Here is a 13,999-nt window from a genome sequence, read left to right as displayed (position 1 = left end):
TCCAACTGATGGGCAATTGGGCTGTTTCCAGGGTTTAGCTAAAACAAACTGTGCTGCTATAAACATGGGAGCACATATATCACTGTGATATGATACATTTAATTCATTTGTTTCTTATTGGGTTTATTGGTACATTTAGGTATACAGTACAGTTACATTCATTATTGGGATCCTGTACCTTTACATGACAGGTCTTGATTCTCATTTTTTCCCCTTACCCTGCTCTTCCTTCACCCCTCCTCCCTTCCCTATTTACAAATACTTTATTTCCAATTTTTCATTTTCTCATATTTTTTTCTTTTCCCTTATTACCTTTCCACTACACTTCCCACTTCCCCTACACTTTTAGCCCTTTCTTCCTATTTCATATTGTCAGTTATACCATTAGGATCTTATATACAATTATAGTTTTTCACAGCAGAAAATCTGATACCTTTAATTCTTTGGAAAAATATCCAGCAAAGGGATAGCTGGGTCAAATGGAACCTCTAATCCTAGTTCTTTGAGGTATCTCCATATTGATTTCGATAGTGGTTGCACTCCCACCAACAATGGCAAAAGGTTCCTTTCTCCACACATTCCATGAACATTTGCTACTGGTTGATTTCTTGATAGCAGCTCTTACTTCTGGGGTGAGGTGGAATCTCAGTGTTGTTTTCATCTGCATCTCTCAAATGACCAGAGATGTGGAATGTTTTTTCATATATTTACTTGATGCTTTTACTTCTTTGTCTGAGAAATGTGTGTTCATTTCAGATGCCCATGTTTGAATTGGGTCTTTATTTTGAGGGGGGCTGATTGTTTTGAGTTCTTTATATATTCTAGATAATAGTCCTCTGTCTGAGGAGCAGCTGGTAAAAATTTTTCCCCACATTGTAGGTTGCCTTTTAGTTCTGTTGATTGTTTCTTTTGCAGTGCAGAAGCTTCTTAATAAGATGAGATCCCAGTTGTTGATTCTTTCTGCTAGTTCCCATGCTACTGAGAATTTGTTCATAAAGTCTTTTCCTATGTTCATGCCTAACTTGTCTTCCAGCAAATTTAGTGTTTCTTTTTTAATATTTAGATCTTTAATCCACTTGGATTTTAGTTTCATGCATGGTGAAAGATGAGGGTCTAGTTTTAATATTTGGCAGGTTGAAATCCAGTTTTTCCAACAATTTATGAAAGAGGCTATCATTCCAGGGAGGCTGGTTGGCTCCTTTCTCAAAGATAATGTAGCTGAATACATCTGCAGTTATTTTTGTATCTTCCAATCTATTCCACTTATCCTCAGGTCTGCTTTACCAGTACCATGCTGTTTTTATCACAGTGGCTTTGTAGTATAATTTCAAATTGGGAATTGTTATATCTGCTGCCATGTCTTTGTTGCCTAGAATGGCTTTTGCTATTCTAGGTCTCTTCTGGTTCCAAGTGAATTTTTGCATTATATTTTTCTAGTTCTGTTAAGTACGGTGTTGGAATTCCAATTGGCATTGCATTGAATCTGCATAGCAGTTTTGGTAGTATGGCCATTTTCACTATGTTGATTCTTCCTACCCAGAAACAGGGGATATCTTTTCATTTTGTTATGTCCTGTTCAATCTCTTTTTTCAGAGTGCTATAGTTTTCAGTGTAGAGATTTTCCTTCCTTCATTAGATTGATTCCTAGATGCTTAATTTTTTTGGATGCTATTGTGAAAAGGATTGTTTCCCTAATTTCTCTTTCAGAGAGTCTGTTATTTGTGTACAAGAAGGCTATTGATTTTAGAGTGTTGACCTTGTATCCAGCTACTCTGCTGAAAGTGTCAATTAAGTCTAGAAGTCTTTAGGCAGAGTTTTTGGGTCTTCTATGTAGAGTATCATATCAGAAAATAATGACCATTGAACTTCTTCCTTTCCTATCTTTATTGCTTAATTTCTTTCTCTTGTCTAATTGCTGTGCCTGATATTTCCAGAACTATATCAAACATTCGAGGTGATAGTGGACATCCTTGTCTTGTTTCTGATTTTATAATGAAGATTTCCTCTTTTTGGTCATTTAATATGATGTTGGCTCTTGGTTTTTCATAGCTAGCCTTTATCAAGTTTAGACAAATCCATGTATTCCAATTTTCTGCAGGGTTTTTATCAAGAATTGGTGTTGAAATTTTGTCAAATATATTTTCTGCATCTATTGAGATGATCATATGGTTTTTGTCCTTGACTTTGTTAATATAGTGTATTACATCATTTATTGATTTACATATTTTGAACCATCCTTGCATCCCTGGAATAAATCCAACTCAGTCAGGGTGTATGATCTTCTTGATGACCCTCTGTATTCTGTTTGCCAGTATCTTATTGGGGATATTTTTGCATTAATGTTCATTAGTGAGGATGGCCTGTAATTCTTTTTTTTTTTGGTTGGATCTTTTCCTGGTTTTCGAATCCGAGTACACTTGCTTCCAGGAATGGATTTCAAAGTATTGCTTTCCCTTCAATGTCATTGAAAAGGTTAAAGAGTAGTGGCAGTAGTTCTTCTCTAAAGGTCTTGTAGAATTCCGTAGTGAAGCCATCAAGACATGGGCTTTTCTTAACTGTTAAACTTTTAATTACACTTTCAATTATACTGATTGTAATTGGGGTGTTTAGAATTTTTTATCTTTGTTCAATTTTGGTAATATGTAAGTATCTAGAAATCTGTCCATTTCTTCTGTTTTCCATTATGTTTCTGTAAAGTTTCTTGAAGTAGGTATTGATGATCCTCTGGATTTCTGCTGGATCTTTTGTTATTTCACCTTTTTTGTTCCTAATTGCATGGAGCTGGGCCTTTTCTTGACAAGTTTAGCTAAGGATTTGTCAATTTTATTTATTCTTTCAGAAAACCAACTTCTCAATTCATTGACCTTTTGTATCTTTCTCTTAGTTTCCACTGCATTGATTTCTGCTCTAATCTTTATAATTTTCTGCCTTGCATGAGCTTTGAGTTTTTCTTGTTCTTCTTTTTCCAGGAGCTGACAATTTCTTATTAGGTTGTTTATTTGAGTTCACTCTGTTTTCTAGTGTGGGCATTCACTCCTATGAATTTTCTATGTAGAACTGCTTTCATTGTGTCGCATAGATTCCTGTATGTAGTATTGGCATTATCAGTTATTTGAAAAAAATGACTAATTTCTTCTTTAATTTCCTGTGTGACCCATTGATTGTTCAGGAGAGTATTGCTCAATTTCCATGTATTTGTGAAGTTCTTATGGATTCTTATGCTATTGATCTGCAGCATAATTGCAATATGGTCTGATAATATACATGGGATAAATTCAATTCTTTTGCATTTATTTAAACCTTTTCTATGAGCTACTATGCAGTCTATTTTGGAGAACGACACATGTGCAGTCAAAAATAATCTATATTCTGATTTTGTGGGGTGAAACACTTTGTAGAGATCTGTTAAGTCCATTTATTCAAAAGCTTGGTTCAGATCTAATATTTCATTGTTGATTTTTTTGTCTAGATGATATATTTGTGATAGTGGTGTATTTAGGTCCCCTGCTATAATTGTATTAGTGCTTATTTGATTTTTCATGTCCCTTAATATTTGTTTTGTTTAGTTGGGAGCATTAGTATTTGGTGCATATATATATTTGTAATTGTCATCTTTTCCTCTTCAATTGTCCCCTTTACAAGGATGTATTGACTTTCTTTGTCTTTCTTAATCAGTTTTGGTTTGAAGTTTACTTTGTCTGCAAATAAGTTTTCTGTCAGTAATTCTGTGAACCAGTTTTTTAAGTCGTTTGTAGTTTCTCCTGGTACTTTATGGATTACTATTATTCTTCTTTGAATCATCTAGAAGTTGTTGCATTGATTTCTCATGATCCTTTACTGATTTTAAGAGATCTCTTTCAATATCACTTTTTAAAATCCTGTCTTCTATACCTGAAATTCTGTCTTCATATTCGTTCATTCTGCTGTGAATTCTTTCAATAGAATTTTTAATCTCCTGGATATCTTTTTGAATCTGTGTCATGGATTCCATTTCTTTCCTATGTTGGGCATTCATGGTTTCCATTTCTTTTCTATACTGGGCATTCATGGCTTCTGTCATGGTCCTGAAATCATGTGGGGTTTTTTGTCTGTTTCTATTCTAGAGTCTCTTATCATATCTTTTATTGTGCTCACCATCTCTGTAATTATCTGGGAAATTATTTCTGTTTTGAATTTTTCTAGAGACTGATTGATCTGTTTTGTTACTTCCTGTGGTATGAGTTCAGGGTGTCCTGGTAGACGATTGTCAGACTTTTCCACCTCATTTCCCCTAGAATTTGCTGTTGGTCAATGGGAAGTCTATATTTGTGCCTTGCTTAAGTGTTTTCTCATTTTTATTTTTGTTGTTGATGCTGTCCTTGGTTTAATTCCTGCGTTAGTATTTTGATCTTCTTGTTAGAGCTGCTCTTTATGTGACTCAGTGACACATTTTCATAATATCAGAAAGGACAACTCATTAAATCAATCACAACGCTTTAGCCCATTTGATATAATCAACAACACAATAGCATCAAAGACAGCTTAGAAACCGACCATTGGGGTAGTTTTTAATCTATCACCTCTGACCATGTGAATTAAATCAAAATTGAGAACCAGCGCAAAATGTGTTTATAGTGAATAAACACTTCAGTACAGCAACTTTACTCTTCAGGATGGGGACTTAGAAGGAATTCGGTGGAGAGCAATAGATAAGAAAAAGAATAGGAGGTTTCAAGTGCAGCCAGAGGACACAGGGTGATCATGGAAACTCTAGTAGACTGTTGAAGATGGGAGAGAAAGACAGAGTGCAAGAACAAAGATAAGAATAGAACAATTTAACAGTAATAGGGAAGCTATAAGTTGTATGCACTTTCCTTTGAAACCAGTGACCATCAAGTGAAGGAAAAAGAGAAGAAAATAAAAAGAAAGAAGAAATCTGAATTTGGTAGGAACAGGAATAAAAAGGGAGATGAATAATAACATGGGGGAGCAAGGGACTGTGCAGGGAAAAGATGAAAGAGAAAAGGATGAATTTTCAGAATGGGAAAAATAAAATTTTTAAAATTAAAATTAAAAATAGGAAAAGAGAAAAAATTTGAAGAGTCTCTTTCAGGGTATATCTCTGCTGACACAACAGACAATGTGGGTAGCAATGTGCAGAGCTAATTCAATTAGTCTCATCTAGCCAAAGGCAGACCCTTGAGATACAGGCTGAATTCTGGCTTCAAGGCCCAAGCTGGTCTTCCTGACCTTCTGCAGGGTTGAACTCTGCAAGGTTCTGTTGCAGGTTCCAGCTGCCCTTCCTCTGACAACAGTCCAAGTTCTGATGGAAGGTGGTGATCCCTTTAATTTACTGATTACGGAGGTCTGATGTGCCTTTTTTGCTGTTGTTCACTTTGATTCTATCTTTTGGAGTTCATTAGAATGACCTTTATTACCACCTGTGCCTCTGCAGTGTGGATCCAGGTACTAGCACAACCAGTAGGCCTGGAAGTGTGGGGAGGAAGCAGTGGGAGAATGCTGCAGATGTGCCCATGTAACTGGGTGGTTCTTAAAAGTCTGCTCTGATGAGAGCCTATTGTTGGGAATTTTAAAACAAGCCTAAAATTTCTAAATCCTTGGGGAATTTAGTAATGGAAGTTACAAGTCTAAGCTTGTTACTTTTAATTTTGACTCAATTAATATAGAATAAGAAAAACATCATCTTAGTTAATACATTACTTAAAATTGTCCCATTTAATATGCTATTTTGTTGGTTAAGGCCATGATTTCATAGAAGTCAAAAAGGAGATAATCTCCAAAACCCAGAAACTTAGAATAAAACATTTATGAAAGTTGTTGATGTAGCTGGTAATTTTCTGAAGATTATTAAACAAATAGATGAACCCTATTTTCATATATCCTATTTCTAAATGCATCATTTCCACATAATATAATTTATACCTCTTATCAAACTCACAGATTACAGACTAGATATTATCTTCTCCAGAAACTTCTCTGGCCCACATAGCTGAATTAAGTGCCACTCTTTTATTTTCACAACACCCTATCTTGCTGAAACTCCATATTTCTTGTTTGGCTGCTTGGCCACTTGGATTTTACCTTGATTACTATCATAATTTAATATGAAGTTTTTATTTAGCTGAAATTCTTCAAGATTATTTCTTTGCTTTTTTTGAAGGTATATCTGGATTTTAATGTCATGAAACTCTTATACTTTGGATTTCTACTCTGAATAAAATAATGAAAGTGTAAACTCAAAAGTAAATATTTGTTTAAACTGAGCAAATAAATCATAACCAACAGCATATGAAAAATTGACAAATATTACAAGCATTTCTTCTCTGAAGTTTTTGCTTATATTATTGTCCATCTGTCTTATTATATGTAAATTTCAGTATAAGCAATAATTCTGGTGTATAAAATTAAGGCACGTATAAAAACCATTTTAATACGTTTTAAAATTCCATTCCATTATATTGAGCAATAGAGAGAGAATTTTGTAATCCAATCATACCTTCAATATATCTCTGTTGTCTTATGGATGGATATATTTAGAAGTTATTTCATTAAAACAATGTGGTATTTGGTTCATTAGCCATCTTTCCTAGCCAGAATGTTCTACATAGATTAAGACAGGAAGTCTTTTCTAATGTCAACAATATGTTCTGTGAAATTGACCTTTTAGACACAAAAAGTAACAAGGTGACAACATTTAGACGTTTAGAAGGATATCTAGTATAGATTTTCTGTTTCCTAATGTGGCAAATTTGTATTAGAATAGACAGTAAAATATTATCCAGTAGAATTTTTAGAATGAACTTTTAAAAGTCCTCTCTGTCCTTTGATATGTGATGTAATACAATGAGTAAAAATTTTATTGGAAATTTTACTTTTAAATTAAGATTATATTTTTTAATACTAACTGGTGAAATGTACTCTTCTTACATAGTATCATATCAAGATTTGATAATCCACTTTTTATATTGTCTTTATTTGGGATTATTGAAATTTGGCAATGCTATGTTTTCCTTCTACACTTGAGGACACGTTTTATCAGAATAGAAAATCCAATGTGGGAACTACTGCTTTTGGATACTTAAAGAACAAAGAAAATGTCTCTTTCTTGAAAGAGTTGTATCTTGAAGAGGGCAAGTGTTATAAATCAAAGTGAAAGGGATTTGTGCTTATACAGTCTTACAGTTAAAGTAAGTCTCTTAATAAGCAAGAATAAATTGTATTTGGGAATAGGACAGATAGATTCACAGGGAGGTATCATTCATTCTGGATTTGAAGAATGGTTCAGACCACAGAGAGATACCAAGAAAAGTATTTTAGTGAAAAGGAATGAAATAAGCAAATGTATAGTGGTAAATAATGCTAAAAACTAAGTACAGCTCACTGTAGTAAATGGGTTCATTGAGGATGTTATTAAGAGATCAACTGTGACCAAAACTGAACTTTATAATAAAAGCGTGCTCTAGGTGTGTTTCAATTCTATCATTCTGGTGGCAGGAGGATAGAGAGCAGAAAGGGGGGATATATAGGAGAGGGACCTCATCCAGGTGGCTATGGCGTCAGTGTAAAAGTTATATTCTTTCCACTCTTGTCTTGAGTGGGAGCATTGTTCCTTAGGACCATTTAGGGATGCACTTTGCTTGTATCTTGTTGTTCTGGACTCAGTAAGTCATTTTATTCATCTGCAAGGTCAAACTTGGCTGCTACATCTGTGATCCAGACATAAAGAAAGTAGATAGATTCATGGAGTGCAGGTTCCAAGTTCTCTGGCCCATCTCCACACATGAGTTCTGCATACTGTTGTCCATAGCCTATGTGAAACTTATCACACAATTACTCCAACTTGCAAGTATGTATAACTGGTAAAACATAATCTCTAGCTAAGTTGCCATGAAATCCTTTAATAAAATATTGTACAACTTTTAGATTGTTTAGAAAATTGAGTTGTAATTATAAAACAATATGGAACAGTATCAGACAGAGTTTTAAAAATGCTTTAACTTTGCAATTTCTGGAGTTTGTAGTTTCTGAAGTTGACTCCAACTTGGGCTATGTACCATGCTATTATACTCCCTGAGACATAGAGATAATAGATATAGCAGGTAGATGCAAGCATTTCCCAGGAGTAAACAATAACAGGCATTTCTCTATCAGTTTGATCCAAGAAGTCATCTCTCTCTCTTTCTTTACCTCTTATATTTTTGGTTTTTGTTTTGTTTATGCAGGTATAAGCATGTGACCGAGAGAAGAATGTAGTGCTAACATATTCTCTTTTACTTTAAAAATATTTTTTAAAAGTATTTGTTATAAAAGAGTAAGTAAATCTGGATTCTTTTGTCTAGCTCCATAATTTGTAAGAATAACACTCATTTTCTCAGTTATAACAGTATAATATTGGTAACTGAGAACCAATTAAAATGGTTTCTGAAACTAATGGAGTTAATGAGGTTTTATTTAGCTGAAATGAACTTATTTCATGTTCTATTAATTAACTACAGAGAAAATGATCTAGCATTATCTTTATATATTGTGGAATTTTATTTTGTTTTCTTTTTGTTCCTAGTGTACTCAACTCTGGGACTTAAGTGAAAATACCCTAGAAGAAAGGGTAATATCATTTTTTACATTCTGTCATACAGAGCTTGGCAAAAGACCATGAAAGTGGCTCATCTAGTATGTACAGGAAAGCTTATAGACAGAAGAGAAGACAGGAGAGAGCCTTGGATAGAGTGGGCAGGTGAGCATTCCAAGGTTTGAGATGCCCAGCAGAACCTGGAAGGCAGAGATAACTCATGCCTTTACCAGGTACCCTGAACTTAGTAACAAGTCAGAGCAGGTTGGGATAGGAGCAGGAGAACAAAGAAAGAAGAGGCCCATGTGTTACAGATGTGAAGAGTTTGTTAGATCAGAGTGAAGGGAAATTTCAGGTACTGAGACAAATTTGTGGAATTCCAGTCTTTCAGTAAAAAACAGGGACCTTGTAGAACTTCACTGATGAAACCAGAGTTTGGTGCACTAAAGTAAGCAACAGAAAAACAACACCCAGATCCAGGTGGCCTACAACTTCACTGAAAATTGCTCACTGCAAACAGTTAAACATACAAGAGGTATGCACATTCCCAAACACAAATACATTATATCCATCTCCACTAGCTGTTTTCAGCTGACATTCAATTACAGAATTATGAAATGCACAGAAAAAAACAGGTAAAATTTTAATTTTAAAGATATATTGTAAACATGAATTGTAGAGACACAATGTTAGCGCAATCAGACAGGTCCTTTAAAATCTGTATATTTACTATGTTAAAGAATCTACTGGGAGGGGAAAGGATCTAGTGGAAAATGATCAGCACACTCAAACAGATGTGGATTTTCTGCAGATAAATAGGAATTGTTAACAAAGTCAGACAGAAATTATGTAAACAAAGAGCATGATATAAATGATAGATTCCTTTAATAGTCTTAACAAAAGTTTGAGCAGAGAGCAAGCATAATAAAGAATTAGAGACCTTGCAATCATTCAATAGAAATTTACCAAACTGCATCACAAAGACGTTCAAAGAATGATACAAATGATAGCTAAGCACTCAGTACCTCAGGACACTATACAAAATAATGTGAAAAGAGTCACTCTAAATGTAATTGGGATTCCAAAAGAAGAAATAGAAAGGAAATTGATCACAGCTGAGAGCTCTTCCCTTTACTATGATGGCAAACCACAGACCCAGAAGTCAGAGAACCCAAGAAGAATAAATACAAAGATAAAGTTACACATACCCATCATAGACAACATGATAAACCTTAAATGTAAAGAAAACATTTTGAGAGTAACTAGAAAAATGCAAATATTATATGTAAAAAAGCAGAAGTAAGACTTGAGCAGTTTCTTTAAGGGAGGTATGCAAGTTTAAAAAATAGAAAAACATCTTTAGGATATTAAATATAAAATGATATCTCAAAATTCTCTAAATAATAAAAGTTTTTCAAAATGAATGTAATGCACATTTTAAAAAATACAGCTGATAGAAAAAAATAGTGAATTCATTAATGTAATCCCAATGACAGACTAAATCATTGTTAGGGATATAAAATAATTTGAAATTTATATGGAATTTCAAATGTTGGAGTGCTCTGAAAAACTTTGTAGGAAGATTGATTAGAACATAAGTAGAAACAAATTAAGATATAATAAGTAATACATTGCCATATTTGCACCCATGGATGGAAAAATAAGCCAAAAGTAACAGGTAAGAGAAACTCAGAACATGCATGAGCATAGCTTCCTATTTCCATCTGAGGAGTTTGTATGAAAAGTTAAGAAAAAGACTAACTTGATATTAAGCTGTGTTGTTGGAAAAATGGGTTCTTTTTCTCCAGAAAACTATTTTGGACCCATACCTTGCACAGAATAGATTTTCAACTCTTACTAAATTATAAAGCTAATTTAGGAAGGTACAATGATACATACTGTAGTAAATAAAGAGATAAGTAACACCATGGCCTTCCTTAACTGGAAGAATTCAGGGCCAGATCTGGTGAAAGTAGTGAATGAGGACAAACTATAATGTTTATATGAGCCCCATTGTTCTTGCTCTTGCCAGCAAAATTCACTGTATTTTCTAACACACCTGTAAAGTCCCTCACAAAGCAAGACTTCCAGAAATGGTTCAGAAAGTTGCAAAGAACAACTGGAATATGTGTTTGAAGTGAGACGAAGTATTTTCAGGGAGACTAATGAAAATGAGTCTTTTGATTTATTCCAGGGATGCAAGGATGGTTCAAAATATGTAAATCAATAAATGTAGTACACTATATAAACAGAGTCATGGACAAAAACATACGATCCTTTCAATAGATGCAGAAAAAGCATTTGAAAAAATTCAACACCCATTCATGATAAAAACCCTGCAAAACATTGGAATAGGTGGTCTATATCTCAACTTAATAAAGACTACTATGAAAAGCCAACAGCCAACATCATATTAAATGGCCAAAACCTGAAAACCTTCACATTAAAATCAGGAAAAAGAAAAGAGGGCCAACTATCACCACTCCTCTTCAATATAGTTCTGGAAACATTAGCCACAGCAATTAGACAAGAGAAAGAATTTAAAGCAATAAAAATAGGAAAGGAAGAAGTTAAATTGTCATTATTTGCTGACAATATGATACTCTATATTGAAGACCAAAAAAATTCCACCAAAAGACTTGTAGACTTAATTGAGACTTTCAGCAGAGTAGCTGGATACAAGGTCAACACTCAAACATCAATAGACTTCCTTTACGTAAATAACAGACTCACTGAGAGAGAAATTAGGCATACGATCCTCTTCACAATAGCATCTAGGAATCAATCTAATGAAGGAAAAAAAAGACCTCTACACTGAAAACTATAGCACTCTGAAAAAAAGAGATTGAACAGGAAATAAGAAAATGGAAAGATATCCCCTGTTCCTGGGTAAGAAGAATCAACATAGTGAAAATGGCCATACTACCAAAACTGCTATGCAGATTCAATGCAATGCCAATTGAAATTCTAACACTATACTTAACAGAACTAGAAAATATAATGCAAAAATTCATTTGGAACCAGAAGAGACCTAGAATAGTAAAAGCTATTCTGGGCAACAGAGACATGGCAGCAGATATAACAATTCCCAATTTGAAATTATACTACAAAGCCGCTGTGATAAAAACAGCATGGTACTAGCAAAGAAGTAGCCCTGAGGATCACTTGGAATAGATTGGAAGATACAAAAACAACTCCAGATGTATTCAGCTCCCTCATCTTTGACAAAGGAGCCAACTATCCTCACTGGAGGAATGACAGCCTCTTTAACAAATGGTGTTGGAAAAACTGGATTTCAACCTGCCAAAGATTAAAACTAGACCCTTATCTTTCACCATGCAGGAAACTAAAATCCAAGTGGATTAAAGATCTAAATATTAAAAAATAAACACTAAATTTGCTGGAAGATAAATTAGGCAGAACTTTTGAAGACATCGACATAGGAAAAGACTTTATGAACAAATCCTCAGTAGCACAGGAACTGCTACACAAGATACAAAAGAGTGTGTGCACTGTTCCATTTATATGGAAAGCAGGCCAAAGTAAATTTTATCATTTAGGACCTCACATGCATGTGATAAAATCTAGAAAGAATTATGAAAGTCATGAGAGTCACTGACTCTCATAGGTTTACTAGAAATCATAACATATGCTTTTAGGGTTTCACGAATGCTTAATTTATGTTACTAGGGAATGATTTATGTGTTTATTGTCTAATTTATGTAAAGTATCATACATTTTATGTTTTCTGTATTCTAAATTTTCTACGTTCTTCATAATTTTAAAGAATAAATAGTAATAATTCATATTAACAATTCTTCAAAAATAAATGTAATAAAACTCCACTAAATTTTCATAGGATTTTGGTGAGTAATGGATGAGTTGCTATAGTAATCACTACTGGCACACAATCCTTAATCCTTATTAGCTGGCATTAATAATTACTCACAGTGTTAACTACTAAAGAAATTATGTTTCCTGTTGCAGCTGTATACCAAATTACCACCAACTCAGAGACTGAAAACAACTGAAGCTTATTATGGTACTGTTTTTGTTAGTCTATGAGACTAAAACCAAAGTGTTGGGAGTGCTAAGTTCCATTAGAGGCTCTATCTCAACAACATGCTTCTCTGAAGGTTTCTAAAGAAGAAAAAGCCCTTAATTTTGGTAGGCAACATACAAGAGAAAAGACATTGAGGAAGATATCAGGTTCTTGTAATATAGTGTAGGCTAATGGTACCAAGGCATGAAACACTGAATAATTGAATTAGTTATGGTGAGTCTGAGGGGTTTAAATATTGTTAAAGATGGGTATCACGGATAGAGAACAGTTGTTCTTTTATACTATGACATTTCCTTGGATCTTAAAATGATTATACAAACCTTTGTGATTTGTATAATGTAAAGAAGCAATTATATAATACTACTGCACAAGTGTTTAGTCAGAATGCTGTTACTTTCTGAAGCTAATGTCAAGTCCAGAACTATAGCATACCCAAACATATATAATATGAGTAGTTCAGGTTTTTATTCTTCTAAGCATAAAAGAAGTACATACATTAACATTAATCTATTTTTCTTATAGCTAGAGCAATAGAAAAAAAAAACTTCCTATGGGAAATCCTTTATTTATTTATTTATTTTTTCTCATTGAGTATATTGGTATTTTTTAGGTAAACAGTACAGTTACATTCATCTTTGGGATCTTCTACCTTTACATGATAGATTTTTGTTCTCATTTTTTCTCCATACCCCTGACACCCTTCCCTATTTACAAAAACTTTGTTTCCATTTTTTTGTTTTCTCACATTTTTTCTTTTTCCTTAGGAAATTATTTAAATCACTAATAAATTTAAGGGAGACAAAATAGAGTTTTTAAAAATGCTCCTATACTTTTAAAATGTATTTACTCTATTTAAACAAAGCAAACAGAAAACAAAAAAAAAATAGTGCTTTCATTCCCATCTTAAAGAATTTCTTAATATCCTTAGGGAAATTCAGTCTTCCCTATAGATTTTTAACTAATGAGGAGGATAAAAACAAAGCCATAGAGTTATGGTTTAAGAATATTTTAGTACTTCTCAAGAGCAAGGTCCTGAGTTTAATCCCTGGTACAAATATATATATGCTTAAAATACTTACTTAAAATACATACAGATATATTTATAAAATGAGATATATATATATATATATATATTCAGTCTTCCCTATAGATTTTTAACTAATGAGGAGGATAAAAACAAAGCCATAGAGTTATGGTTTAAGAATATTTTAGTACTTCTCAAGAGCAAGGTCCTGAGTTTAATCCCTGGTACAAATATATATATGCTTAAAATACTTACTTAAAATACATACAGATATATTTATAAAATGAGATATATATATATATATATATATATAAAATCTATAACTTTTAAAAAAATCAACATG

Source organism: Fukomys damarensis, unplaced genomic scaffold (genome assembly GCF_012274545.1).
Source record: "Fukomys damarensis isolate Sample0158 unplaced genomic scaffold, DMR_v1.0_HiC HiC_scaffold_33, whole genome shotgun sequence".
In the NCBI taxonomy this organism is placed as follows: domain Eukaryota; kingdom Metazoa; phylum Chordata; class Mammalia; order Rodentia; family Bathyergidae; genus Fukomys; species Fukomys damarensis.
This window is presented reverse-complemented; position numbering follows the sequence as displayed.